This window comes from Triturus cristatus, chromosome 4_1 (genome assembly GCF_964204655.1).
Source record: "Triturus cristatus chromosome 4_1, aTriCri1.1, whole genome shotgun sequence".
In the NCBI taxonomy this organism is placed as follows: Eukaryota; Metazoa; Chordata; class Amphibia; order Caudata; family Salamandridae; genus Triturus; species Triturus cristatus.
In genome coordinates this window covers 222,187,693-222,214,875 of record NC_140585.1, presented here as the reverse complement: position 1 = coordinate 222,214,875, position 27,183 = coordinate 222,187,693, and the positions used below count along the sequence as shown (strand labels likewise).

Here is a 27,183-nt window from a genome sequence, read left to right as displayed (position 1 = left end):
GCCACACTATGCTAACCACAGATTTTTAGCTTAAGTGTTTTAAGCCACGCCCATAATTAATCAGCCATGCTCCTACAAGAGATCCTCCAGTTTTTTCATCCCAATTAACCCCTGCCGGGTACCATTTTGTTCTTCTGTTGCACTCTTGCCCCATTGCTTATGCACCACGTGGAAAACAGTAGCAGTGATGGCACTGAAGACCCAAAGTCCCAGTGCTTTGCTGACATTTGACCTGAGTGACCCCTGAGGCTTCTTGAAGCCCGACCTCTACTTTAATACAGTTTCATGCATTAATATATTTTATTTTCTGTCTTGTACGTTTTTTAAATCTAATTGGGGGGGTCAAAAAAAAAAATCAGCACATTATGTACTGTTGCTTCAACCATAATTGAAACGCATATTATTTGCATAGTGGACATTGCTCATTTTGCTTGTGATAAACTGTGCACAGTGTACTTAATTGCAACATTACCACAAACGTCTGCAATAAGGACTGCTTGCCTACAGCTAGCATTGGGCATTCCAGTAGGCTTCATGAGTCTACGCTGAGCAATGTATTTCTAATATCCTGCTTATTGGTCCAGTTGGGAGAGTAAGCATTTTCACGTCTGATACTTCCCAACATCTACGAGGACTAGCTGAAAAGCCTCCTCTAGTCCATCTCCGAGGCATTAGTGGAGATCTAGGTTTGGGCATAATGTGAAAGAAGAAGTCTTTACAGAATATCTCATGAACCCCATCCCATTCTGCCAACCTTTCCATGCGCTAAAATGACTGATAACAAAAATGAATTAAAACATTGATAAGTGTCATGTCATTGGGCCACACTTGGATTGTGAGACCGACCAGGATTGAGAAAAAGGACAGCATTAGCCAGATTTGTATCGCGTCTCCATGAGGCTGCCATGTCTCTGAAGAGCCTAGCTGTGGCGGTACAGTTGCTTTTGACACTTTTCCTGGCTGAATGGTGGTCAATAAGCCACTGCATCTCCTTCGGGTTTCCTTTTGTAGAGCGAGGGCTTTCGATGCTTATGACACAGGATTTGCCTGTGAGGAAAGTCTGGCTTTTGCCTGACCCTGTTTGGTGACCTGCATCATTTTATAGTGATGCAACCAGTGCAACGCAAGGTCGATACTTGAAATTTTTACTTACAATGAATGTTTTAGGATTACATTCTCTGTTTATGCTCCTCTAGACTGGACCCAGTCTACCAGGTGCCACAATAACTTGGATGTTGAATCCGTTAGATTGATGTTTGCTATGAAAGAGATCGGTTCAACGATCCCCTGCAGACTTAATCTGTTTTCATCTAAAAATGCAGTCTTATGAAATAGCTTCCTGTGTATCATGTATTTTTTTTGTTTATTCCCATAGCGCACCAGCCAAGTACTGTATTCTTGTGTTTTGGGTGTTTGCGTTCCGTTGGGAACTAATTTGTTCCTTGTCTGCTGCGGTCCGTTGGGAACTAATTTGTTCCTTGTCTGCTCGTGTTTCACTCCGGGTGCAGCACTTCTTATAAGAGTTTTGTTTTGTTTCCCTGGCTCAGCACGCCGCACTTCACGATGCTATGCTTTCACTTTTTTTGTGTTCCGCATCCTTCACATGCTCGTGTTACACTGTGGGTGGTGTTGAGCTTTTGCGCCCATTGCAGTTCACTTCATCTCGACCGTGCTGTGCCGTCCCTCTACCACCAGCTCCTCGCGACCAGATTAAATCAAATTAAAAAGATGGCTCATCTGCACCTTTTTTTGGCTTTGAGCTTTAAGAACGCCAGCATCCTCAATTAGTTTGCTATCCTAGCACTCACTCGGCATGTGCTGGTTTTCGTTTTTACAACAGAATGCGGGCTTAGCCATCTATAAACCTGCCATCTGGAAAGCACCAATATTTTCACTTTAGAAAAACACTAAACCAGAAGAAGTGCATACAATAGGATTTAGACAATCATATTAAAATATGTAGGCGCCTTTTTTAAATTACCCGTTGGCAGCAGGCATCAAAAACAGCCATACAGTGCAGGAACAAGTTACACATCTAATTGGCTAATCGTCAAATGTCATAATTGCATTGGTGAGAGTGCATTTAGGAGGCGGGCTGGGAGTGATTTCCGTTTGAGTGTTTCCTTGCACTTTCTTGGAACTACAGGAACTTCCCGTGGAGCAGCAGTTGATCTAGTTGTACAATGGGGTATTTAGGGCCTTTCGGCGCAGCTCAAAGCAGAGGAATTCTACCACCTAACAAGTGAGCATCTGGGGCTTGTGTAAGCAGAGGGCTTGATTTGTAAAAGTAGGGCGGAATTTTAGGATTTGTATAACTGGTGTGGTTGAAGTAGAATATAGGTAATTTGTTTATAACACTTCTTACAGCTTGCCACTCACTCCCTTTGTGGCCTGCTGTCCCCTTCTTTCTCTTTCTCTCACACTGTTTCTGCTCACCTATTTAGAGTTCATTCACCACTTTCTGCACAAACTACCTATCCCTCTCTGTCTTCCTTTCTATCTATTCTGTGCAGCTCTCACCCCACCTATTCAGCATGTCACATAATTCCACTACACAAATACACTAAACAGTTCCACCCCACACAATTCCATAGCTAACAATTCCAATGTAACCCACATAATTCCACTCCACACCAAACTAAAACACACGGACAAAAGACATTGGGGGATATTCTCAAGAACGTGTGTTAATTATCAAAAATTAGCTTAACGCAACTTCTCACATCGCAGTCGATAGTGGGAAAATAACACCGTGTTATCAATCAATCAATCAATCATGGAATTTATATCGCGCACTACTCACCCGGAAGGGTCTCAAGGCGCTTGGGGGAGGGGGTCTGCTACTGCTCGAACAGCCAGGTCTTGAGCTGTTTCCTGAAGGCGAGGTGGTCCTGGGTCAGCCGCAGGTGGACGGGCAGGGAGTTCCATGTCTTGGCCGCCAGGTAGGAGAAGGATCTTCCTCCGGCGGTGGCTCTCTGGACGCGAGGGACGACGGCGAGGGCGAGATTCGCGGATCGTAGCTGGCGGGTGGGCGTGTAGATGGTCACGCGGTCGTTGAGGTACCTTGGGCCCAGGTCGTGGAGGGATTTGTGTGCGTGGGTGAGGAGTCTGAACGTGATCCTCTTATTGACCGGGAGCCAGTGCAGGCCTCTCAGGTGGCTCAAGATGTGGCTGCGTCGTGGGACGTCCAGGATGAGTCGGGCGGAGGCGTTCTGGATACGCTGAAGTCTCTTCTGAAGCTTGGCTGTTGTACCGGCGTAGAGGGTGTTTCCGTAGTCTAGTCTGCTGGTGACGAGGGCCTGGGTGACCGTCATCCTGGTCTCGGTCGGGATCCATTGGAAGATCTTGCGGAGCATTCGGAGGGTGTGGAAGCAAGATGAGGAGACGGCGTTGACTTGTCTGGTCATCGATAGGGAGGAGTCCAGGATGACGCCCAAGTTGCGTGCGTGGTCCGTTGGCTTGGGTGCAGTGCCGAGGGCCGGGGGCCACCAGGAGTCGTCCCATGCGGAGGGCGACGGTCCCAGGATGAGGACTTCCGTCTTGTCCGTGTTCAATTTCAGGCGGCTGATGTTCATCCATTCGGCGACGTCTCTCATCCCTCCCTGTAGGCTGGCTTTGGCGGTGTCGGGGTCTTTGGTGAGTGAGAGAATCAGCTGGGTGTCATCGGCGTAGGAAATTATGTTGAGGTTGTGTTGGCGTGCATGGCAGCGAGGGGTTTCATGTAGATGTTGAAGAGAGTGGGGCTGAGCGACGATCCTTGTGGGACTCCGCAGATGACTTTGGTTGCCTCAGAGCGGAACGGAGGGAGGCGTACTCTCTGAGTTCTGCCGGAGAGGTATGAGATGATCCAGTCCAGAGCCTTCCCTTGGAGGCCGGTGTCGTTGAGGCGTTGGACTAGGGTGCGGTGGCAGACAGTGTCAAATGCTGCGGAGAGGTCTAGGAGGATGAGTGCCGCTGTTTCACCGTTATCGAGCAGGGCTCGGATGTCGTCGGTGGCTGCGATGAGGGCGGTCTCGGTGCTGTGGTTGGCTCTGAATCCGGACTGCGATGGGTCGAGGGATCCGTTCGTCTCGAGGAAGGCGGCCAGTTGCTTGTTGACGACCTTCTCGATGACTTTGGCGGGGTAAGGCAGGAGCGAGATGGGGCGGAAGTTCTTGAGGTCGGTCGGGTCCGCTGTTGGTTTCTTCAGCAGGGCGCTGAGCTTGGCATGCTTCCAGCTCTCCGGGAAGGTTGCTGTGTCGAAGGAGGTGTTGATGATGTCTCGGAGGTGGGGTGCGATGGTAGAGGCGGCCTTGTTGAAGACATGGTGGGGGCACGGGTCGGTCGGGGATCCGGAGTGGATGGTGTTCATCATGCGTGTCGTTTCTTCGGGGGTCACCTCGGTCCATGTTTGGAGGATGGCGGCGGGGTGCATAGGTTCGACCGATGGGTGCGGGGGTGGAGCGCCGAAACTGTTGTGGATGTCGGCGATCTTGCGGTGGAAGTACGAGGCGAGGGAGTCGCAGAGGTCCTGCGAGGGAGTGATGTCGTTGTTGCTGGTGCTGGGGTTGCCTTGACGATGTTGAAGAGCTCCTTGCTGTCATGGGCGTTCTTGTCCAGTCGTTCCTTCAGAGATTTCTTCTTGGTGGTGCGGATGAGCTGGTGATGTCTGCGGGTGGCGAGTTTGAGGGTGGTCATGTTGTCGGCGGTTTTGTCGAGGAGCCAGGCCTTCTCGAGGGTGCGGCAGGCCTTCTTGGAGTCCTTGAGTTCGTCGGTGAACCAGGGGGCCTTCTTGCTTCTGGGCCTGGTTAGTGGGTTCCTCAGTGGGGCGAGGTCGTCGGCACAGGAGGTCAGCCACTGCGTGAGGTCGAGGGCTGCTGTGTCAGGGTCCGTTGTCCTGACAGGTGAGTTCTGGCTGAGGGAGGTGGCGAGCTGGTCGACGGTGATCTTGCTCCAGTTTCTGTGGGGAACCTGCTCCGGGTGGTGGTGAACCGTGTTCTTTTTGTAGCTGAAGTGGAGGCAGCTGTGGTCAGTCCAGTGAAGTCCGGTGGAGTGGCTGAAGGTGACGTGCTTGCTGGATGAGAAGAGGGGGTCGAGCGTGTGGCCGGCGTAATGGGTGGGGGTGTTGACCAGTTGCTTGAGTCCGAGGTTGGCGAGGTTGTCCAGCAGGGCGGTGGTGTTGCGGTCGTTGTTGTTCTCCAGGTGGAAGTTGAGGTCCCCGAGGAGGATGTAGTCGGTGGAGGGGAGGGCGTGAGGGCTGATGAAGTCCGTGATGTCTTCGCAGAACTGTGCGCGTGGTCCCGGGGGTCTGTAGATGAGGGTGCCTCTGAGGGTAGTCTTGGGGTCGGTGTGGATCTGGAAGTGCAGGTATTCAGCGGCGTTTAATGCGTCGATGGAGTCAGTCGAGATGCGAATGGTGCTTTTGTGAACGATGGCGATGCCCCCTCCGGTCTGGTTGACGCGATCCTTCCTGATGATCTTGTAGCCGTCCGGGATGGCTATGGCGATGTCGGGGGCTGAGGAGGCGTTCATCCAGGTTTCAGTGAGGAAGGCGACGTCTGGAGATGCGGTGTCGAGGAGGTTCCAGAGTTCCACGGCGTGTCTGTGGACGGAGCAGGTGTTGATCAGGATGCACTTGAGGTGGTTGCTGTTGTCCGTCTTGATGGGTGCGGTGCCGGTTCGGAGGCAGGAGAAGTTGCAGGATCAGCAGGCGAAGGGTCCACGGGTGCGTCGCGGGGATGCTTGGTAGCACCCGGGGGCTCGGGCGGTGTTGAGTGCGATGAGGGTGGCGGCATCGTAGGTCCTGCGGGGGGGTTGGCGGACGCGGGGGCCAGGGGGTCTGGCGCTGGGCGCGGGCCAGGCGCGGACGGGCGCAGACGGGCTTACCTTTGGCGCACCTTCGGCGCTCAGTCGGCGCTCCCGCTGCGCGCGTCCGCTGCGCGGTCGCTGAGGGGGCGTCATAAGTAAGGAGCCGGGAGGGGGGGTCAGCTGGGAGGCGGGAGGCGGTAGACCAATGGGCACAGAGTGGGGGCGGGGTCAGGGGTCAGCGGCGTGGGAGAAGGCGCGAGTGAGGGGGCACCTACCGAGTCAGCAGGTCAACCCGGCGGCACCATGAGGTAGTCTCACAAGAAAATGCAAAACACCAATGCGAAAAAAGTGCCAATGTCCCAAATCGCGATAGAAAAATCAGCGATAACCAGCAACAGGCCTGCAATTCACCTGTGTCATGAGGGAAAATGCACTATAAAAGCAGTTTAAAAATAAATAAATAAAAAATAAACTGCTTAGCACCATGGATGCACCCGGACCGAGTGCAGAGGACAACGCAAACCCCACAAGCCCCACAGATGACCAGCAAGGAACCTCGGGGTCGGGGAAGGCCAAGGGAAAGAGGAAGAGGAAGACGCGGTTCAGTTCGCAGGAAAACAGATTCATCGTCACGGAGGAGATAGAACACTACCAACAACTGTTCGTCACCTCCAACGTGTCATTGGCAACAAAGACGCAAATATGGCACACCATCTTGGACCATGTGAATGCAGTTGCAGCATCGAGGAGGACAATGGAAGAGGTCAAGAGGCGCTGGAATTATGTGAAGGGCAAAACCAAGAAGAAACTCAATGCCAACATGAAAGCAGCAACGCAGATTGGAGGTGGGGTCCAACAGTACACCAGGAGCTGGATGAAATGGAGAAAATGGTGGCCACAGTCATCAATCGGGACACAGGGCCAGGAGTTGGGGATCCCAACACTGCTCACCATGACCTGACACCACATCAACAGGGTGGTTGATGATGTACTGGCGGAAGATGAAGGAATCATGCACACTGCCTGGGTAGTTGGCGACGACATTGGTGAAGAGTCCCCGGTGGTCCACTATTACCTTCACGTTGATGGAATACGTGTGCTTTCTGTTGTGGTAATTGTGTGCAGTGGCGGCAGGGGGCACGAGGAGTACATGTGTGCAGTCGATTGCCCCTAACACGTGCGGGAAGCCAGCTATGGCGTAGAAGCCTTGCTTGGTCTCCAGCTGATCCTGCGCAGTGTGTGGGAAGTAAAGGTGCTGGGGTACCAAGCTGATGATGGCATCCAAGACAGGTGTGAGGAACTTGGATAGGGCTGGCTGTGAGACTCCTCCGACTCTGGCAGTTGTTGGTTGGGAGGTACCAGAGGCCAACAAGTGCAGCACAGCCAGCAGCTTTGTCTGCGGAAGGATGTTGGTTGTCTGCTGTTTTGGTACCGTCAGCCTATGGGCAATGGGGGTCAGGATGCGGAGGAGGGTTGTCTGTGAGGCTGGTGCGTTTTCTGAAGGTCCGCTGTCTTTGTCTGCGCTGCCTCTATGGTGGTCAGGGAAGGGGGGTGGGGGGTCTGGGGGAGATGGCGGGCCTGGGGGTGGTGGCAGTGGGTGTTGTGGCCCTCTTGGGTGTCCGAGCTGCGTGATCAGTAGCTCCATGGCCTCTGTTGTTCTTCTGGTGTGGCTGTGGGCTGGGCTCCCGTTCCTGGTTCAGGTCTTCATCCCACTTAAGACCAGGTAAGAGCAGGTGTTAAATCCCTGCTGCTAACACGCCTTATCGCATGTTTTGGGATCTTATCGCCGATCTGGCTGGTCGTTGAGAATATTGCGATGTGGTGTTTTCACAGCTTTTTGCACGGGAACGCCTACTCTGCATCTCATTAGCATTAGTTGCCGGTGTCATCCGTGGCACTGTTTTTTGCGGCTGCTATCGCAGGAAAACTGGTGATATCGGCTGTTAGCACCAGCTTGTGAATGGTGCGATAAATTCTTCACCACTTTGGCTGCGATAAAGTGCCGCTAACTTGGCGATAAGTCCTTGAGAATATCCCCCATTGTCATTTACAAACCCAATAGCTCTAACTCTAGTAAATGCGAGACCTAGTGCATTGCATATACTTGTTACATATATATTACCCCTAAGGTCTCCCTGGGTGCCCCAGGGGTGGGGCGCTTTATAACTATAAGCAAGGGCATTATACAAGATGTTTTATATGCCTAGGTGAGGGAAAGACTGCCATCTTCTTTTCCCCCATTGTATCACATTGGCTCCATAGGCTAACATGTAAAAACTTTAATAAAATGTATATATTGATAGGAGGGAGCTTTAAACATACTTTATAGTATCAAAATGATAATTAGAATAAATCCAAGAACTTGGCTAGGTCCAATTTGTTAGAACTATCACAGAAAATAAGTGATATAAATTGCTTTTCTGATGAGCCAAAATCCAGCCTTCCAGCAGGTCTTTTCTGACTGGCCAGCCTCTGCCAGGCTGAGCCAGCCTGCCTTAATGAGGTGTGCGGTGGCCTGGGCTGAGACAAAAGAAGCATCTGGTGGGGGGAGAACTGTAGCTGCTGAACAAAAGGCAAAATGGGGGTGAGCAGCTAAACTGGTCTTCAAGTAGGAAATGACAGGTCATTGGGTCATCCCCACAGCTTGCCATCCCAGCCAGACCAGGGCCCCAGTAATTAATTTAACAGTGGGGCTGGAAGGGGCGTGTTAGGGAAACTTAGCCATGCCAGAGGGATGGTTTAGACTCCATTTTGGACTTTTAAAGAATAGTTCTTACTGGGTCAACAATATGCCCCCCTGCTTGTCTCCCAATAACACTGAATACAAATGGGGAGAGCTGTCCAGCAACTCATATCCCTGCCTGAAACATGACCAAGAAGAAGAACTGCCCTGCTGCATCCCTGGCCTGCACGCCAAAGAATTGTACTCTGGATGACTGCACCTGATGCACACAGTGGAACTACAGCTCTAAGGAATTTGCTGTGCTTCTAAAAGTGAAGGAGTGGGTTCCCTGAAAGTAGCAGGTTACAAGAGATCTACCTGCATCATCTCCACCAAGAAGAACCCAGCTGGACAGCATCCAAGAGACTTTTAAGAATTTGGCCAGGTGTATTGTGGGAAACATGGTCCCAACATCCTAAAGACCATCTCAGAGCTTCCAGACCCTTGGATTGGTGTTTTGGACACTTTGAGCCCACAAACAAACCTTCTGGAAGAAGTACCAGAAGTTTGGAGAACTTTTTGGAAATAGTTTCATAGGTTGAACGACTTGTCGTCAAGAGTCAATCCTCTGACGCCAAACCGTGACCCATTCTGCATTTCAGGTTTGTCCCACTGAAAGCTCCGGAGCTCCTGTCATCGACAAGACTTCCAGGTTTTCACCAAGGCCTTTCACTGAACCAAGCGGCTGTTGTTGACTCGGATACTGGTCTCAGCAGATGCCTCACTCGACGACGAAAGAAAAAGCTCCAGAAAAAAAACTAAGTGGGAAGGTAAACAGTTGACCAAGGCCTCCTGCTCAGTGTATCCGACCCACACTCCATCACAGTGACCCTCAAGCTTTGACTTTGTCCTGGTCAAGCATGACCAGATGTCCCTAGTTGCGCTTTTTATTTTTAGACACTAGCTCCAACAAAAGTAAGGTGCTGGTCTTCAGGAAGAATACCTTTGCATGGGACCACAGCTGATGGCCTGCAGAACTCGGACCTACACCCACACCGACGACCATTCACGCAACCTCAGCATCATCCTTGACAGTCCACTAACCATGAAACGACAAATCAACGCAGTCCCCCCCTCCTGCTTCCACACACTTCGCATGCTCTGCAGAATCTTCAGATGGATCCCAACCAACACCAGAAAGACTGTCACTTAGGCACTCATCACCAGTCACATCGTATACGGCAATGTCCTCTACACCAGCATCTCCACCCAGCTTCTCAGAAGACTCCAGACCAAACAGAACTCTGCAGCCAGATTCATCCTGTACCTCCCCAAATTAATCCACATCACCCCCCACCTGAGAGACCTCCACTGGCTCCCCATCCAGAAGAGAGATCCTCACACATGCTTACGAAGCCCTTCAAGACCTAGGAGCTACATCAACCATTGACTGAACTTTAACCAACCCTGTAGACACATGCGCTCCTCATCACTTGCCCTCGCACACAGACCCTGCATCCGTAGCAGTGGCTGCTCCTTCTCTTACATCGCTTCCAAGACCTGAAATGCCCTTCCCCTTCAGCTCTGTACAGCCCCCTTGCTGGCAGACTTCAGAAAGAGACTCAAGACCTGTCTCTTCAATGGATCCCTGTCCTTAGGGGTGACAGGGATTTGCTTTACAAATGATGATTGATTGCGCAGATACAACTTTGATGGCACTGCCACTCTGTGATTTGATCCCTGCTTCTTTTTCTTTAGAGATCTCAACAACACGTTTTGTAACTTCAGGTACTTGACCTTGCCTCTGGACTTCACCCTTCTCTTCTTCCTGCTGTTGAACTGACAATGATGCTACTGGTCTCGATGACCTCTCGACTGGTGGTGCAGTCACCAATGCTCTTCCTCCAGGATCATAGACCACTGGAACTTCTTCTGGATTGCTCACTTTCTTGGTGTGTGAGGCGTGAATCCAGTTTGGAACTCCGTGCACTTAACCAGTATTTGTAGTCAGGATCACCTGGAAAGGGCCTGGCACCTAAGTTCAAGACAAGTCTTCAGAACATGCTTCTTTATCACAACCCAATCACTAGGATTGAGGTTGTGGCAGTGATGCAGCTCTTGTGTTGCACCTGAAATCTGATGAGAGATAGAGTGAACCACATCAACCAATCCCTTGTAGTATTCCAAGGTAATATCGTCAGTGATATTCAAAGGAGCATTTGTAGGAACTGCAGGAAATCTATTGCCCTGCCCATCAGTATTTCATGGGGAGACAACCCCGTTTTACTGTCTGGTCTACTTTGAATGATTATCAACACCAAAGGTAATGCATCTGGCTATTTTAGAGACATTTAAGCGCAGACTTTTGCCAATCTACATTTGATGGTACCATTAACCTGCTTTACGATACCAGAGGCTTCTGGTCTGTAACTGCAGTGTAATCTTTGTTCAATTCGTAGGACTGGGAAGATCATTTTCAACACTTCTTTATTGAAGTGCGCCCCTCTATCTGACTCAAGAGAAATCAGCATGCCGAACTTGGGTATTAATTCTCAAAATAACAGTTTTGCGACAGTGAGACTGTCCTGTCTTCTGAAGGGTAGGCTTGAACCCATCTTGAAAAGATGCACAGGATCACCAGGATATATCTCAGCCCATTGTGAACAGGCATTTTGATCAGATCTACCTGCATCCTATTAAAAAGACTATCTGATCTACCTATGTGTGTCACAGTGACGCATTTTGTCTTTCCTGCATTCAATTGTTGACATATTACACACCTATGGCAGATCTCCTCTGCTAACATCCGGAATATGGGGTTGTACCAACTTTTCCTGAAAAGCCTCACCATTGAATCCCTGCCTTAGTGTGTATATCCATGGTAACATTGTGTCATTGGAAATAACAGACTGTCCGGTAATACTGGTCTCCAATCAGCCAACATACAAATTTAGTTTGCATTTTTATCACAACCTGCTTTTACACAACTGTTTTGTTCTACTTCTGACACATTTTCCTGCACCCTTTTCAAGTCTTCTAATGTGTCAGTGACTTTCATCAACATGGTAAAGGAACTCTACTCTTCTGACTCAAAGGTGAAATTTTCTTTGAATGTGCAGTCCTATAAAGCTCAGTATCTAGAAACTGAAATAAAATATCTGTTGCCTATGGCAACATATCTATTACCACTCTGATGAGCTGCAAATTTGACCACTGCAATCTCTCCTGGCAACTGTAAAGCCTCCAACAAATCCCTAATGTAGGCAGCACCATTTACGATAGGAATGCTGGAGAAGGTCAAAAATCACTATTGGGACTAAAGTTTCCCAAAATCATGGACAACACCAAACCCATACTGGCTGTCTGTAAAAATGTCATGGACAACACCAAACCCGTACTGGCTGTCTGTAAAATGGTAAGTTTCATTTGTGCAGTTAAACTGCATGCTCTGGTAAGGGTGATCAATTCGTCAACTTGTGCTGAGGTGGCTTTCTGAAGCTGTGAAGCTTTGACAACATCTTTTACAGTGCACCCGGCATATGCTGCTTTTAGTGTGCCATTGTTACCTCTCCAAAAGTTGACCAGCATGTTTATTAAAACAATCAAGTCAGATATGTATGTATTTGTCTTGACACCCAACTCATTAATGCATAAAGTTTTACAACTAAGACAACAATCTAGGGGGCATATCAACAAGCGGCAGCGATAATTATCGCTGGCTGCTCTTAGCGTGGGATTGCATATCGCCGGCTATCGCTGGAAATTATCACCATGCTAGCTGTTGGAAGGCGTTCCCCGGGGAGGCTGCGGAATGCGTTCCCGACCACCCGGAGGCCCACCTTACCCAGAGTTAGGCCGAGCAAGAGCAGGGAGGCCCTTCCTGGAAGGGTCTCGCACCTAGGATCGCACACGCTGCGCTTACTCTCTCTTCGGATAGAGGGACACCACACAGTAAGTCGTTATAAGACAATATGCTTTTATCGGTAGTTGTCAGGAATCTTTATGATCCGGCAGGCAGGTGCAGAATTAATGCCACAAGCGGCAGCGATCTCGTGAGGAGGGAAAGGGGTAGCGGGACAGTCTTTGAATTAGTGTCTCTGCGAGGTATCCGGCGCACAGCTCTCAATCCTCGAGCTGCGGGGATGTTGCTTCTCTCGGCAATCTCTGCCGATTCTCTTAGAGGAGCGGGCCGCGAGTCACTTAGCAGGCACCGGAGGGTCGTAGTTCAGGGAGCCGCGACGGCCTCAGCAGGGCTCAGATGGTTCAGAATTCGGGGAGCTGCGACGGCGTCAGCAGGGCTCAGATGGTTCAGAATTCGGGGAGCCGCGACGGCGTCAGCAGGGCTCAGATGGTTCAGAGTTCGGGGAGCCGCGACAGCGTCAGCAGGGCTCAGATGGTTCAGAGTTCGGGGAGCCGCGACAGCGTCCGCAGGGCTCAGGTGGTTCAGAGTTCGGGTAGCGTTCTTCTGTTCGGTGAGCGATCGAGCCGCGACCAGGTCAGCAGGCTCTCGTCAGTCCAGGTCTTCTCTGCTCCCGTCCTTTCCGCACCCCTTGTTATACTCCCCCCTCCTCTTTCAAGTCCGGAGTCCTCGCGGAGAGGGGTCTGGTGCCTGGGGGGCGGTGTGTCGGGGTTTCCTGTCGCTCGGCCCTTTGATCTGTTCAGGTGGGTCTGGGAGGGACTCCAGACAACCAGCAGGCGAGGCGCCCGCTCACCGGGGGCCTGGTGGTCGATCGAAACCTCCCTCGGGGGAGAGACCAGAGGTGTGACAGGGTCGGCGCCTCTCGGTCTGGTTTGGGGTGGGGGTTTCGTTCTCCCTCGGCCGGGCATGCGTGTTGGGGATCTGGTCGGCCCTCGGGATGTTGGCCCACGGGAGCCGGAAGGCCGTGTCCACGAGGTTCGGCGTGGTTGTAGGGTAACTTGCTGGTCGGGAGGGCCCACGCCACGAGGCCGGTCTCACATGTGCCCCCCCCCCAGCTGAAAGGCGGGGAGAACTACCCATCCACTTGGGGGTTCTCCTCGCTGAATCGGGACAGGCCGTCCGCGTTGGCGTGGTCCGTCCCGGGGCGATGTTCCACCGTGAAATCCATCCCTTGGAGGGAGATGGACCAGCGTAGCAACTTGGGGTTTTCCCCTCGCATCTGCATCAGCCACCGCAAGGGGCGGTGATCCGTTTGTACTCGGAAGTGGGTTCCGAACAGGTAGGGTCGTAGCTTTTTGAGGGCCCAGACTACTGCGAAGGTCTCTCTCTCAATGGTGCTCCACCGCTGTTCCCGGGGCAGCAACCTTCGGCTGATGAAGGCTATAGGCAGATCTATGCCCTTGTCGTCGAACTGGGAGAGGACTGCCCCGATGCCGTGTTCCGAGGCGTCCGTCTGGACCACAAACTCCTGGGCGTAGTCGGGTGCTTTGAGCACTGGAGCTGCGCACATGGTCCCCTGCTTATGGCCCGTATATTGTTTTTTCAGTGTTTACACACCACTAGTGCTCTATGATATAAAATCAGCTTTATTACTAAAACCAGTTGAGTCATGGCCCTCATTTTTGTGCCCTTGTTTAGATCCGTTTTTTGCTCCCCTGCCGGTTTTTCTGACCTTCTATTCACCTATTCTTCTAATAAACCTATACTTCTAAAAAGCTTTCTTTTACCCTTTTGCCCTCACCTTGTATATGCTATTGTTAGATCGTCATGTTTCTAAATTTTCTATTTTAAATTGTTCCTTTTTAGTGCTTGATGTTTGATTCTCCTAGAGGACTTTTGTCTCTGTTTGCTCCCACTATCCGTGTGCGACCAGAGCTTTCTTGCCGCCATTTTGCCAGCATGATCCGACAGCTATAGATATAACCGCTACAGGTAAGCGGGAAAGCCTTTATTTTCCCCGCCCTCCCCTTCTTTTTTTCGCACCTTTCAGCCGCCTTGGAATCCCTACTAGGCACCTATCACATGCTCTTCTTTTTCTTTCCTTTTTTCTTTCTTCTACCCTCTGGTCCATATATGCCTTAGGTCTACCTTTGCAACCTTTTGTCTTGAGCTTATCTTACCTCTTTTATCAGGATTCTCTAGGTCCCTTTTGCGCATTTTAATCCCTATGTGAATACATTACCTTAACCATGCCTAGTTCTGACACTTATAACTAATGGTCTGCTCTTAAAATATCTATTTAGACATATTATGTTATTTTTCTTTTAGCGATTAACTTTTGGAATGTAATTGGAATTATTATCTTCTTGTTAGGTCCCAGCAAAGCATACCTTAATTCCATACTGTTCGCCCTGAGGAAGGTGGCACCCACTGTTTGGTGCGCTCACCGAAACGCGCGTCGGCGCTTCTTTGAAGTCCAACCATGCCCCTACCACTTAGATGCAACATGGACCTTTTAATATTGTATTGAATGTTTTCTTATGATTTCATTTATACATTGTTCATTGCGGCTGAATTTGAGCCGGTCATTTCCGGGTCATTTTGACCATTTCTTTATTTTTGCAAGTATGAAGTGTGATGTTGGTGTGTTGTGATACCGGTATAAGTTTGTGAATCTGTGTGCAGTTGATGATGTCTGGGACCTTCTAAATTTATGTTTTTTGCATATGTTTTGATGTCTACTCCATTAAGTCACGAATAAGTACGTGTATTGAATACGACTGTCAGAATATCGACCACTGTGAAAAATAAAAGCACTTATTAATTGACTTTTGTTTATGCATTTAAACTGTTCTTGTGTTTTTTTCATGATTAGCCTTAGTTTGAGTGTCAGCCTATTTATTTAATGATACATTGTACATTCTGGAACAAACAGGTAGAGAACTTTTTCTTTATTATTGATTTAGTAATTTTCCCCTGAGCCTCTACCTATATTTACCTTGCAGGGGTTCCCCTTGTTGTATTGGTTGCTGCGCACATGGCGGCCTTGAGGGTGTCGAACGCCTTCTGGCAGGAGGGAGTCCAGTGTACTTTCTTGGGGTGTTTTTTGGAGGTTAGTTCTGTGAGGGGGCCTGCGATGCTGCCATAGTTCTTGATAAACCTTCGGTAGTAGCCGGTGAGGCCCAGGAAGGCCCGGACTTCCGTTTGGGTTGTGGGGGGTTCCCAGGACAGGATGGAGTCGATCTTCGGCTGGAGGGGGGCGACCTGCCCACTTCCCACCTGGTGCCCCAGATAGGTTACGGAGCCGTGCCCAATTTGACATTTGCTGGCTTTGATGGTGAGGCCGGCCCGGCGCAGAGCCAGCAGGACTTGACGGAGGTGCTGGAGGTGCTCGGTCCATTGGGAGCTGAAGACTGCTATGTCGTCGAGGTATGCTGCGCTGAACCCCTCTAGGCCAGACAGGACCCTGTTCACCAGCCGCTGGAAGGTGGCCGGGGCATTCTTCATTCCAAACGGCATCACCCTAAAGCGGTAGTGCCCATCCGGGGTGGAGAAGGCGGAGCGCTCCTTGGCTCCCTCGGTGAGGGCAATCTGCCAGTATCCACTAGTCAGGTCGAAGGTGCTGAGGTAGCGAGCGGCCCCAAGGCGGTCAATGAGCTCGTCGGCACGGGGGTTAGGGTGAGCGTCCGCTCGGGTGACCGCATTGAGTCCTCGGTAGTCCACGCAAAACCTCAGCTCGGGGGCAACACCCGGGGTAGTTGCTTTCGGAACCAGGACTACCGGGCTGGCCCAGGGGCTGTCGGAGGGTTCAATCACCCCGAGGGCTAGCATCTTCGCCACCTCGGTCTGGATGCAGGTTCGGACCCGATCAGGGACCCGGTAGGCCCGATGTCTCACTGGCGGGCTGTCGCCGGTGTTCACGTCGTGGACACACCAGTTGGTGACCACAGGGGTCAGGGAGAAGAGGTCCGCGAACTGCCCTAGTAGCTGGCGGCAGTCGTCGGACTGTTGGGCTGTGAGGGCGGTTGACAGTTTCACTCCCTCCACGGACCCATCGGTCTCTTTCGCCCCCAGGGGGTCTGGAAGGGGCTCGGTGTCTTCTTCGGCCCCATCGTCGGTGGCCAGGAGTAAACTCAATTCTGTCCGTACAAAGTGAGGTTTGAGGCGGTTCACGTGGAGGACCCGGAGGGGGTTCAGCGGGGACTGTACATCGACGAGATAGGTGACTTGGCTCTTCCGCTCGACCACCTTGAAGGGTCCAGTCCATTTATCTTGGAGGGCGCAGGGTCTCACCGGGGCCATGACCCAGACTTGTTGGCCCGGCTGAAACTCGACCAGCGTAGCATTCTGGTCATACCAGCGCTTCATTTCTTCCTGACTAGCCTCGAGGTTCGCTTCTGCGAGTTCTCTGAATTTCCGGGTCTGGTTGCGTAGCACCAAGATGTATCGGAACACATCCGGAGGGGTCCCCCGGGGGGTTGTTTCCCACCCCTCCTTGACCAGGCTCAGGCGTCCCCGGACGGGGTGTCCATATAGTAGTTCAAATGGGATGAATCCCAGGGATTTTTGGGGAACCTCCCGGTAGGCGAACAGGAGGCAGGGGAGGAGGACGTCCCACCTCCGGCGTAGGGGTTCCTCGAGGCCCATGATCATCCCTTTCAGTGTTTTGTTAAAGCGCTCGACTAGGCCGTTTCCTTGGGGGTGGTACGGGGTGTTGAATTTGTACGATACTCCGCACTGCTGCCAGAGGGACTTCATATATCGGGAGATAAAGTTCGTACCCCGGTCACTCACGACGTCGCGGGGGAACCCCATGCGGGAGAAGATCCCCATCAAGGCCCGGCCCACCACGGGGGCCGTCACGGTGCGGAGAGGGATGGCTTCGGGGTAACGGGTGGCATGATCCACCAGGACGAGGATGAACCGGTGGCCCTGGGTGGTCTTGGGGTCCAGCGGTCCTACAATGTCGATTCCTACCCGCTCAAAAGGGGTACTGACGACGGGGAAGGGTTGTAGCGGAGCCTTTCGCTTGCCCCCACTCTTTCCGCTGGCCTGGCACGTGGGGCAGGACTTGCAGTGGGCCTCCACATTTGCTCGCATCTTGGGCCAATAGAAGTGGGTGACGAGTCGTTGGTAGGTCTTATCTTGGCCTAAGTGTCCGGCCAGGGGTACATCATGGGCCAGGCCCAGGAGAAGACTTCGGAAGCGTAGGGGTACCACTAGTACTCGGGCCGATCCCAACTCGGCCGACTTCTGTTCGCTGTACAGCAGTCCGTTCTCCCAGTATACCCAGTGGGTGCCAGTCCGGTCGCCTGCTGCTTGGGCCTCGGCCTGTTGTCGGGGTCCAATGAGGGACGGGCAGGTGGATTGTTCTTGGCAGAACTCTTTACGGGAGGGGCCCCCTTCGCAGGGCCACGGGGCCAGTTCTGGCAAGTCCCCGAGTTTGGTCAGGGTTTCGGGGTCGGAAGGCACTGATCCTTCGTCGGGAGCGGTTGGTTCGTCCAGAAGGGGGTCGTTGGCCTCTGGTGGTGTATTCTGGATCTCGGGGATGGTGGCGGTGCTCAGCGGCATGGCCTCTCCCCCCTCGGAGGAAGGCGCCCTGAGAGTCATCGAGCGCGTGGTGGCGCATACCCACTCGGGTAGGCCCATCATCTCGAGGTGGGCTCTTCGTTCCACTTGTCCCCACGGGGAGTTCTTAAGGTCGTTGCCCAGGAGGCAGTCCACGGGCTGGGAGGTTCGGACCACCACCTTTAACTTGCCGGTGACTCCCCCCCCCATTCGAAGGGGACTAGGGCCATCTGGCAGAGGCTCTCGGAATTGTCTGATGATATGACGGGGCAAAAGGCGCCAGGCAGGATCTGATCTTCGGAAATCAGGTGACAATGAACCGCCGTGACACTCGCCCCCGTGTCCCGGAGGCCCTCGATGCGGTGACCATTGACCGTTACCTGCTGTCGGTACTTCTTCGTGTTGGCGGGTAGGGACGTTCCGGGGACCATCTCCCGGTCCCCTAGGGAGACCAAGGCCATGGCGGCTGGTTCCCATTCTTCGGAGTCTTCCATCTCTTCCCCCAGGGCTACGGAGGCCATCTGTTGAGCCGGCGGGGTTGTTGTGGCGGTCCGCTGGTACAGGGACATTAAGGGTCACTGGCATAGTGTCCGGTCTGTTGGCAGCGGAAACAGGTGATCCTCACTCGGGGCCCCGGCCTCCCTGGTGGCCCTGTGCTGGCCGGAGGTGGAGCTGGAAAGGGCGGAGATTGTCCTCTGGGAGGGCTGAGCGGGGATCCCCCCGGGAGCTCCCTTTGCCGACCTTGATTCCCTCCGCCCCTCTGGCGGGGGGGTCCCTGACTGTGGCGACCGTAGTCTCCCACGGGGCCCCGGGAGGCCCGGGTGTTCACCCACCGGTCAGCCTCGACGGCCAGTTTTCGAGGGTCTGTGAGTTTGCTGTCCAGGAGGTGCTGGCGCAGCTCTACGAAGCAATTAGCGGACAAGTGTTCCCATGCGATTAGGTCGAACAGCTCCTCAAAGGTGGAGACCTTGCTGCCCTTGATCCATCCGTCCAAGGCCCGGCTAAAAGTTCACGTACTCCAGCCAGGTGGTACCGGGTATCTTTTTGCAGTCTCTAAACCGTTGCCGGTACATTTCAGGGGTGAGCCCATATCTGGCTACCAGGGCCTCTTTCATGTGACTGTAGGAGTTCATCACCGTGGAGGGCAGGTCCAGCAGGGTATCTCTCCCCTCGCTCAGGAACCGGCCCCACAGCCCAGCCCCCCAGTCTTTCTGCGGGACTCGGTGGGAGGTCATGGCGACTTCGTAGGCCTTGAACCATTGCTGAATGTCGTCGTTCTTATAGTATTCTTTCACCACATCTTTGGGGATGTGGACCTTTGGTTCCGCGGTGGAGGAAATGGGTTGGGTTTCCGAGAGTCGGGCCTCCGCTTTCTTAGCCTTGAGCTCGATTTCTTTTAAGCTACGTTCGTGCTCTAGTTGGAGTTTTCTTCCTTCGTGTTCTCTCTGTTTCTTTTCCTCTAGTTCTCCTTGTAGGCGTAACTGTTCCACCGCCAGTTTTTTTTCAGCCAGTTTTATCTCTCCTTCGATTTTTAATTTTGCTAGTTCCAGTTCGTGGTTGCGACCTCTTTCTCGGTCCGCTAGTTCCTCTGGGGATAGGCCCCCCTCGGGGGCGCCGTTCCTCCCCGGGGTGCTTCGTGGTTCGTTGGGAGGCTCTCCTTCTGTTTGTGTCCGGGGAGTTCCCGCCTCGATCCAGGTTTTTAATGCCCCCTGGAAGTCCAATTTCGTGCTTAGTCCGGTGGTAGCGATTCCAAAGTCTTTGCAAAATTGTTTCAGTTCTCGGTGCGTATAAGATTCTAACTGGTCCTTTTGAAATGCCGTGCTCGGGTTGGTGCCTGCGGCACCTAGGGAAGTTTCTCCTTCCATTTCTTCTTGGTAGTGCGTAAGCCGTCTACTGCACGATCTCTAGGTGTTGGCTCGTATCCCGTCGCCTGCCACCAAATGTTGGAAGGCGCTCCCCGGGGAGGCTGCGGAATGCGTTCCCGACCACCCGGAGGCCCACCTTACCCAGAGTTAGGCCGAGCAAGAGCAGGGAGGCCCTTCCTGGAAGGGTCTCGCACCTAGGATCGCACACGCTGCGCTTACTCTCTCTTCGGATAGAGGGACACCACACAGTAAGTCGTTATAAGACAATATGCTTTTATCGGTAGTTGTCAGGGATCTTTATGATCCGGCAGGCAGGTGCAGAATTAATGCCACAAGCGGCAGCGATCTCGTGAGGAGGGAAAGGGGTAGCGGGACAGTCTTTGAATTAGTGTCTCTGCGAGGTATCCGGCGCACAGCTCTCAATCCTCGAGCTGCGGGGATGTTGCTTCGCTCGGCAATCTCTGCCGATTCTCTTGGAGGAGCGGGCAGCGAGTCACTCAGCAGGCACCGGAGGGTCGTAGTTCAGGGAGCCGCGATGGCGTCAGCAGGGCTCAGATGGTTCAGAATTCGGGGAGCCGCGACGGCGTCAGCAGGGCTCAGATGGTTCAGAATTCGGGGAGCCGCGACGGCGTCAGCAGGGCTCAGATGGTTCAGAGTTCGGGGAGCCGCGACAGCGTCAGCAGGGCTCAGATGGTTCAGAGTTCGGGGAGCCGCGACAGTGTCCGCAGGGCTCAGGTGGTTCAGAGTTCGGGTAGCGTTCTTCTGTTCGGTGAGCGATCGAGCCGCGACCAGGTCAGCAGGCTCTCGTCAGTCCAGGTCTTCTCTGCTCCCGTCCTTTCCGCACCCCTTGTTATACTCCCCCTCCTCTTTCAAGTCCGGAGTCCTCGCGGAGAGGGGTCTGGTGCCTGGGGGGCGGTGTGTCGGGGTTTCCTGTCGCTCTGCCCTTTGATCTGTTCAGGTGGGTCTGGGAGGGACTCCAGACAACCAGCAGGCGAGGCGCCCGCTCACCGGGGGCCTGGTGGTCGATCGAAACCTCCCTCGGGGGAGAGACCAGAGGTGTGACAGGGTCGGCGCCTCTCGGTCTGGTTTGGGGTGGGGGTTTCGTTCTCCCTCGGCCGGGCATGCGTGTTGGGGATCTGGTCGGCCCTCGGGATGTTGGCCCACGGGAGCCGGAAGGCCATGTCCACGAGGTTCGGCGTGGTTGTAGGGTAACTTGCTGGTCGGGAGGGCCCACGCCACGAGGCCGGTCTCACACTAGCGCTGTATCAACAACGCATAGCGCAATGGCGATAATTATTCCAGTGATAGCGGTGCTTTCCATGGAACATCGCTGGTTTTCCAGCGATGTTCCATGGAAAACTGCGATATCCTTGGTGATAGGGCCTGTGGTCTAAGCCACACAATCCACCCCCCATGTTAGGTATGCCTTAGTCAGGAATTTAACAGATGTTAAAGTCCTGCGTTAAGGCATACCTAACGTGATTTCAAATATCGCTAACCCTCATTGTGAATATGACGAAGCTGGGTTAGCGATATTTTCCCATGGTGTTTTGTCAGGCATGCCTTCTTTGCATCTCATTAGCGATGCGATGGGAGGCGTGCCTACAAGGGGCGCTAATGCAAGGAAACACGCACTAGCGTGTCCTTGTTAATAATGGGATAATATTATTGCCGGTTTTCGCCCGAAAATGAGCTCTTAAGCGGCGATAATATAATCGCCGCCCCTTGTTGATATGCCCTGTAGTTCTTAGAGCTTGCAGGAAAGGAGCTAAAGGGGGTAATCTTGCACAAGCTGACTAGGCAGGGATTCGCCTACCCAGATAGCCCAAAGTGAAGAACAAACACCCATGAGCAGCCACATCTAGTAGCCCATCAATACGGTTCAAATAAACTGTACCTTGGGGGCTAAAGCATAACACTGACGGGTGTAAGTGAGAGCAGAAAATTTGAGTGCTTTGGAGTAAATTCAGGACTGTGGTCTTTGTGTATTGGAGGCAACTTAATGCAATCAGCCCTCTTGTCTAGGGAGGTCACCATAAAAATGAACATTATATACATAAAAATACATAAAATCAAAGCTGCAAGTTACAATAAAATAGCACCATGAACATTGTCTGATTTAGACATTGCAATACACCAGTACTCATTTCATACAAAAACTTAAAATGCAATACATATATACAAATATGTGCAATAATTAGGGACTGCTTTTTCTTGTACAGTCTGGCTTTAAGTGAGTTTCCAAGAGAAAAGTTTCTTTGGCGCGTTTCTTCAGAGGTTAAAGTGAATTTATAAATATTTGACCCTTTTCTAGTAAATCTTCCTGTTTAATCTGGTCATTTTTGAAGTCCTCGTTAACGTCTAAGACCAAAATTGGAATATCCCGGAGGTTTTCAAAGTCAACATTCATGGTTCTTGAATGGAGCCACATTTCGTGGTTGAAGTGAAGTTTTTCTACATATTCCAGCTCAATTCCCTGCTCCTCTTTCCTGCCTCTATAGCTCAAATGTTCCATACATTTCTCAGGTGTACTTCTAAGGTAGATCATTCCATCCAGCTCAATCTCAGATTCAAATTGATTCAAAAGCCATGTATGCCAGTCCTGATAAATTGCCCATTCAGTTTCATTGATGTTCCCAGATTCAAACAAGTCGGCTGCAAACACATACCGGTCACTGTAAACAGATCGTTCAAAAAATTGTACAGGTCGCTATGCTCCTTGTAATTTTGCTGACACCAGCTTTAACTGCGCCCTTACTCTACTCAAACAAGCATAGGTCTGGAAGGTGTAAGCCCATAGAGTGGGCTTATCATACAGCATTTGGAGTAAGTTGCCACCACTTTTCTGAGAAGTTGAAAGTTCCTCGTGTTCATCTTCATTTGTTTGCACGTTGCACCACCTTGCGATAGGGCTGTGAATAATCTCCCACTCATCACTTGCTTTCCTCAGCATACGAATAAACGTAGATTTTCCAGCGGCTATGTTCCCCTCGATGGACAGCTTCCTGGACCGCTTCTCAAAGCTGCTCTCGAAAACCGAGCTGATGCACATCCTTTTCGGGGGTGTCGCCATGTCGGTGCTGCGTGGAAACCCTTTGTACCGCTCCTCGCGTGAATACTTCTAAATTCACCAGTGCTGTGCAGCGCTCAGTGCTGCAGTGGTTTTGAGAGACCCACTTTTAAAGAACCAATGAACGGCCAGCGATTCCGACAGCGCCCAAAATAATGTACCGCCTCCTCGAAAAGGAAAGAAACAGAGCGGAGGACCTCTCTCCCTACAGCTGGGCGGAGGAGTGAAGCAGGCCTGAGGGGGAAAGATTCCTCTACTTCGCGGTAGGAAAGATACATGGGAGCGTTTTGCTTTGCAGAAGGAAAAAAGCAAAGGCAGGCCCGCCCCTTTAAATCATACTCACATTAAACAAGTTACCGCTCAAGCATGAGCCATCCACAAACAATACATGGTTAGGCTCAATCAGGGGTTACTCTCCAAGAGCGAGGGGCTCCACTACTTTTTCAACCGAGCACTGACTCGGTAAGGTGACATCCCCTTTACTTCTGGATTTAAAGGAGGTAGGGTGCGCACCTAGGGATCACAGTGTTAAGAGTCCTGAGGAAAGCCGGGGTATTAGTTTTGCCAGCTGAAACATGTTGACGCTTTTGCAGAGTGAAGGGGTTGGCATCTCATTATAAGCTCCCCAACCCAGCATCCACATTTTTTGTTTTAAACCTGGACAGGGTACCTAATATTAAAATTATGACAAGGACTCCCTGATACCAGTTTTATATCACTTTCTCTGCGCTTTCTTCTCACCTGTGATCTTACACTGTATGTTGTATTGTCTTCCCTCTCCCTATTGCTCCACCTCCAGTGTTTGGTTGGCGCGGAGGTGTGTTAGCAGCCCTATGATGAAGCATGACACAGCTTGCTGTGTGTGAGGGCAGTTTTACTAATTTGGTGCATTTCCCCTACACTCATCCACCTTCACGTAGTGTTATTATCCCTCTTCTATTTGTAATCATTGTAATCTATCCCTGCATAGGCATTTGCATCTGTTGTGTAGGCACATTCTGGATTTTCATACCTTTCTGCATTTGAACATTTCTACCAACATTATCAGAATTATATCAACATTCCCTCTTCCAATGTCAAATTCTATGACAGATATAAGACACAGGGTGATCTTTTTCATAGTGGCAATATCTGTTCCATAACCTGTACCCACAAGAACCACTCTACTTCTATCCTGTGACACATTTAGTCCTCCTTGATTTCCCTGAACACCAACCTGTGGAACTGCAGCACCTTGCATATTTCCTTGATTTCTGGCAAAAAAAGAATTCTGGAAACCTTTCTGAGCCAGCTTCGTCTGTGCTAACATAAATTTCTCTTTGATTCTCTTCTGTTTCATGTCTAATTCATCACTGCAATATTTTGCATAACACAGGATCTCATCAACCAATTTGTTCTGCCAGCAGATCACACTTTAAGTTATAGCTGAGCATATCTCTGGTTTCAGTTCTAAAACAAATTGGGATACACAAATTCTTATATCCCTCTCTTCAGGATATTCACATCCACTGTGCTGCTGAAACACTTGCAACAATTTTTCATAATACTCATGAGCAGTCTCCTTTGGCTCATGGGTAGTTCTTTTAATCTTAAACCAGAGCATATCTTTCGGGAATCACTGCTTCATACTTCTCAATCACCACAGGAGATGGTGTATTTGTCCTTGTCTCCCTCGCTGGTTCCTCTTTTTCCCATTGTGCCACAGTTTTGCACTCAGCCCATAAATCAACAGGCATCACAATATCAAAAAACATATTCAGATCCGTCCACAACACCTTTGAAATTTTTATGAATAATTTTACTTGTGTATTCCACTGCACTGGCTTGTCTCCCAATTTTTAGAAAATTATTTGTGAATGCTACCAAATCACCTGGACTACTAAAAACACGTACATACGTTCCTCCTGCTAAGCTGCTAAGCTGTCACTTCTCCCTCATCTCCTTCATCTTACTTTCCCGCAATGGTTACTTCTCTTTTTCTTTTCATGCTTCTTTGTCCATTTGATCTCTAATTTTCAGTTTTACTCCATTTGCAAATGCATTTAACTAGTTCCAAAATGTGCAAACACGTTCCTTAAACCCTCATGTTTTCTATGGCTAGATTGTACAAGTGGACCCTATAGCTTCGATGCAAATGTAAATTTTTGGTAAGATCTATTTCATATTTTCGTGCTAATTCAGATAACAGTAAAAGGAACAATTGGTGGACGGAATGCTGAACAATGCAAACATTCACCCCCAATCACAAAGATCTAGGTTTAATCAATCGTTCTTTTGCTAACCACGCCACCCCAGTTTGGACCCAGCCATATGCAAATCAGTCTTGGGCACATTCCTGATGGGAACAGACCAGCCGGAACTGCCAAGCCAGTTCCTCCCTGGACCAGTAACAAGCATCCTGGGACCGGTTTCGGAGCGCCACCTCTCATCAGCCAGATTAGCTTGAACCCAGTGGCGCAGTGAGCACGGGACCCACATCTAAGCAAACCCATAACTCTTAGGGCGACAAATGCAAAAGGAACAATTGATGGACGGAATGCTGAACAATGCAGTCATTCACCCACAGTCACAAAAATCTGGGTTTAATCTATCGTTCGTTTGCTTACCAGGCCACCCCAGTTTAGACCCAGCCAAATGCAAATCAGTCTTGACCCTGTTCCTCATGGGAACAGTCCAGTCCTAACTGCCAAGCCAGGCCCTCCCTGGACCAGAAACAAGAATCTTGGGACCAGTGTTGGGGCATCACCCCTCATGAACCAGGCTAGCTTGAATCCAGTGGTGCAGTGAGCATCGGGGTCCCTGTCTGCACATACCTTTCCCACTTAGTGCGACAAAAGCAAAAGGAATAGATCCGTGACTGGGGTGAATGCTTGATTGGGTCAGCATTCCGTCCTTCATCTGTTATTTTTTGTGGCGGAAGTGGTCACCTGAGGGTGGCACCCTGCACACCATTGGTCAGGGATGACCCCATGCTAGTCACCCAAGAACACTGGATTAAAATGTGAGACCTGCCCAGCAACTTAGATCCCTGCTTGAAACAAGAAAAAGAAGGACTGCCCTGTTGGAATCTAGGCCTCCACCCCAAAGGATTGCACTCTGGATGACTGCACCTGCTGCACACTGTGGAACTACAGCCCTAAGGACTTTGCTTTGCTTCTAAAAGTGAAGTGGACTTCCCTGAAAGCAACAGGTTAAAAAGAGCTCCACCTGCATCATCTCCACCAGAAAGAACCCAGCGGGGCAGCCTACAGTGGACTTTTGAGGATATGGCCAGTAGCATTGTGGGAAACAGTCCCAACATCTCAAGGACCATCTTAGAGTTTCTAGACCCTTAGATTGGTGTTTTGGACACTTTGAACCCAAAAAGGAACCTTTTTATAAAAAGCTCTATAGGTTGACCGACCTGTCTGCAAGAGTGAAGCCACTGAAGTCAATTTGCGACCCAGCCTAGATTTCATGTTCGTCCAGCTGAATGCTCAGGAGCTCCTGTTGTCGACGAGAGTTTCAGGATTTCACCTCGGCCTCACGCTGAACCAAGCCACCATTGTCTACTCAGATCCCGGCCTGAAGAGGTGCCTTGCTTGATGGTGAGAGAAAAAGCTTCAGAAAAACAACCAAGTGTGAAGGTAAAAGCTAGATAGAGTCCTCCCGCTCCATTTCGGTCGGCCTCAAACTTTGACCTTGTCCCGGTCAAGCGCGACCAGATGTCCCAAGTTGGTGCTTTTTGTTTTAAGGCACTAGAAAACATTTACTCTTTAAAAAATCATATCTCCGATACCATACATTGGATTTTGTTATTTTCTATGTCTGTGTTGTGTCTTACTTATTTAATATATTGGTGTTTTTAAATGAATTCCACACCTGTCTCCTAAGTTAAGGTTGCCTGCTCATTGCCAGCTACCCAAGGTTGAGCAAGGGAATAATTTATTGAGACCTTGAATGGACCTTATGTTGCGATTTTGGCCTTATTACTAGTGGTAGTTCCCTACCTACACCTACTAATGTACCACTTTACCACAACTACTAGATTTGGAGTGCAAGCAATTGTTTGAATATGCCATGGAACTTTAGTGTTCCAACTTGGAGATGATTGGGGTAGAAGCTTTCCGTATAAGCTTAGCTCCCACTAATTTCTCTTGGTATAAAAAAATGTATTTTGTGAAATATTTCAATCCACCAATGATACTCTATTCTGACCCATCAAGTGTTTGAACTCTGGAAGTATTTCGGGGAGTTAGCTCCCAGAGACTAGAAGATATCTAAATAGGTGGGTGAAACCTGACTACCATGCCAGACACACTGTGAAGATATTTTCTTTAGCTATTTCTCTAACCTGTGCTGCTCTACCCAGCTCCATAAAAACATTGCCCTC

At 50.8% G+C, this 27,183-nt stretch overlaps 1 protein-coding gene and 1 pseudogene across 1 annotated transcript in view; one reads left to right on the top strand and one right to left on the bottom strand.

The window, feature by feature from the left end:
- LOC146854126 (interferon-induced protein with tetratricopeptide repeats 5-like) overlaps nucleotides 1-27,183 on the top strand; it is a 52,988-nt gene that overhangs the window by 11,737 nt on the left and 14,068 nt on the right. The gene's annotated exons all lie outside the window — the stretch shown is intronic.
- On the bottom strand, nucleotides 22,020-22,814 carry LOC146854127 (deoxycytidine kinase 2 pseudogene; annotated as a pseudogene).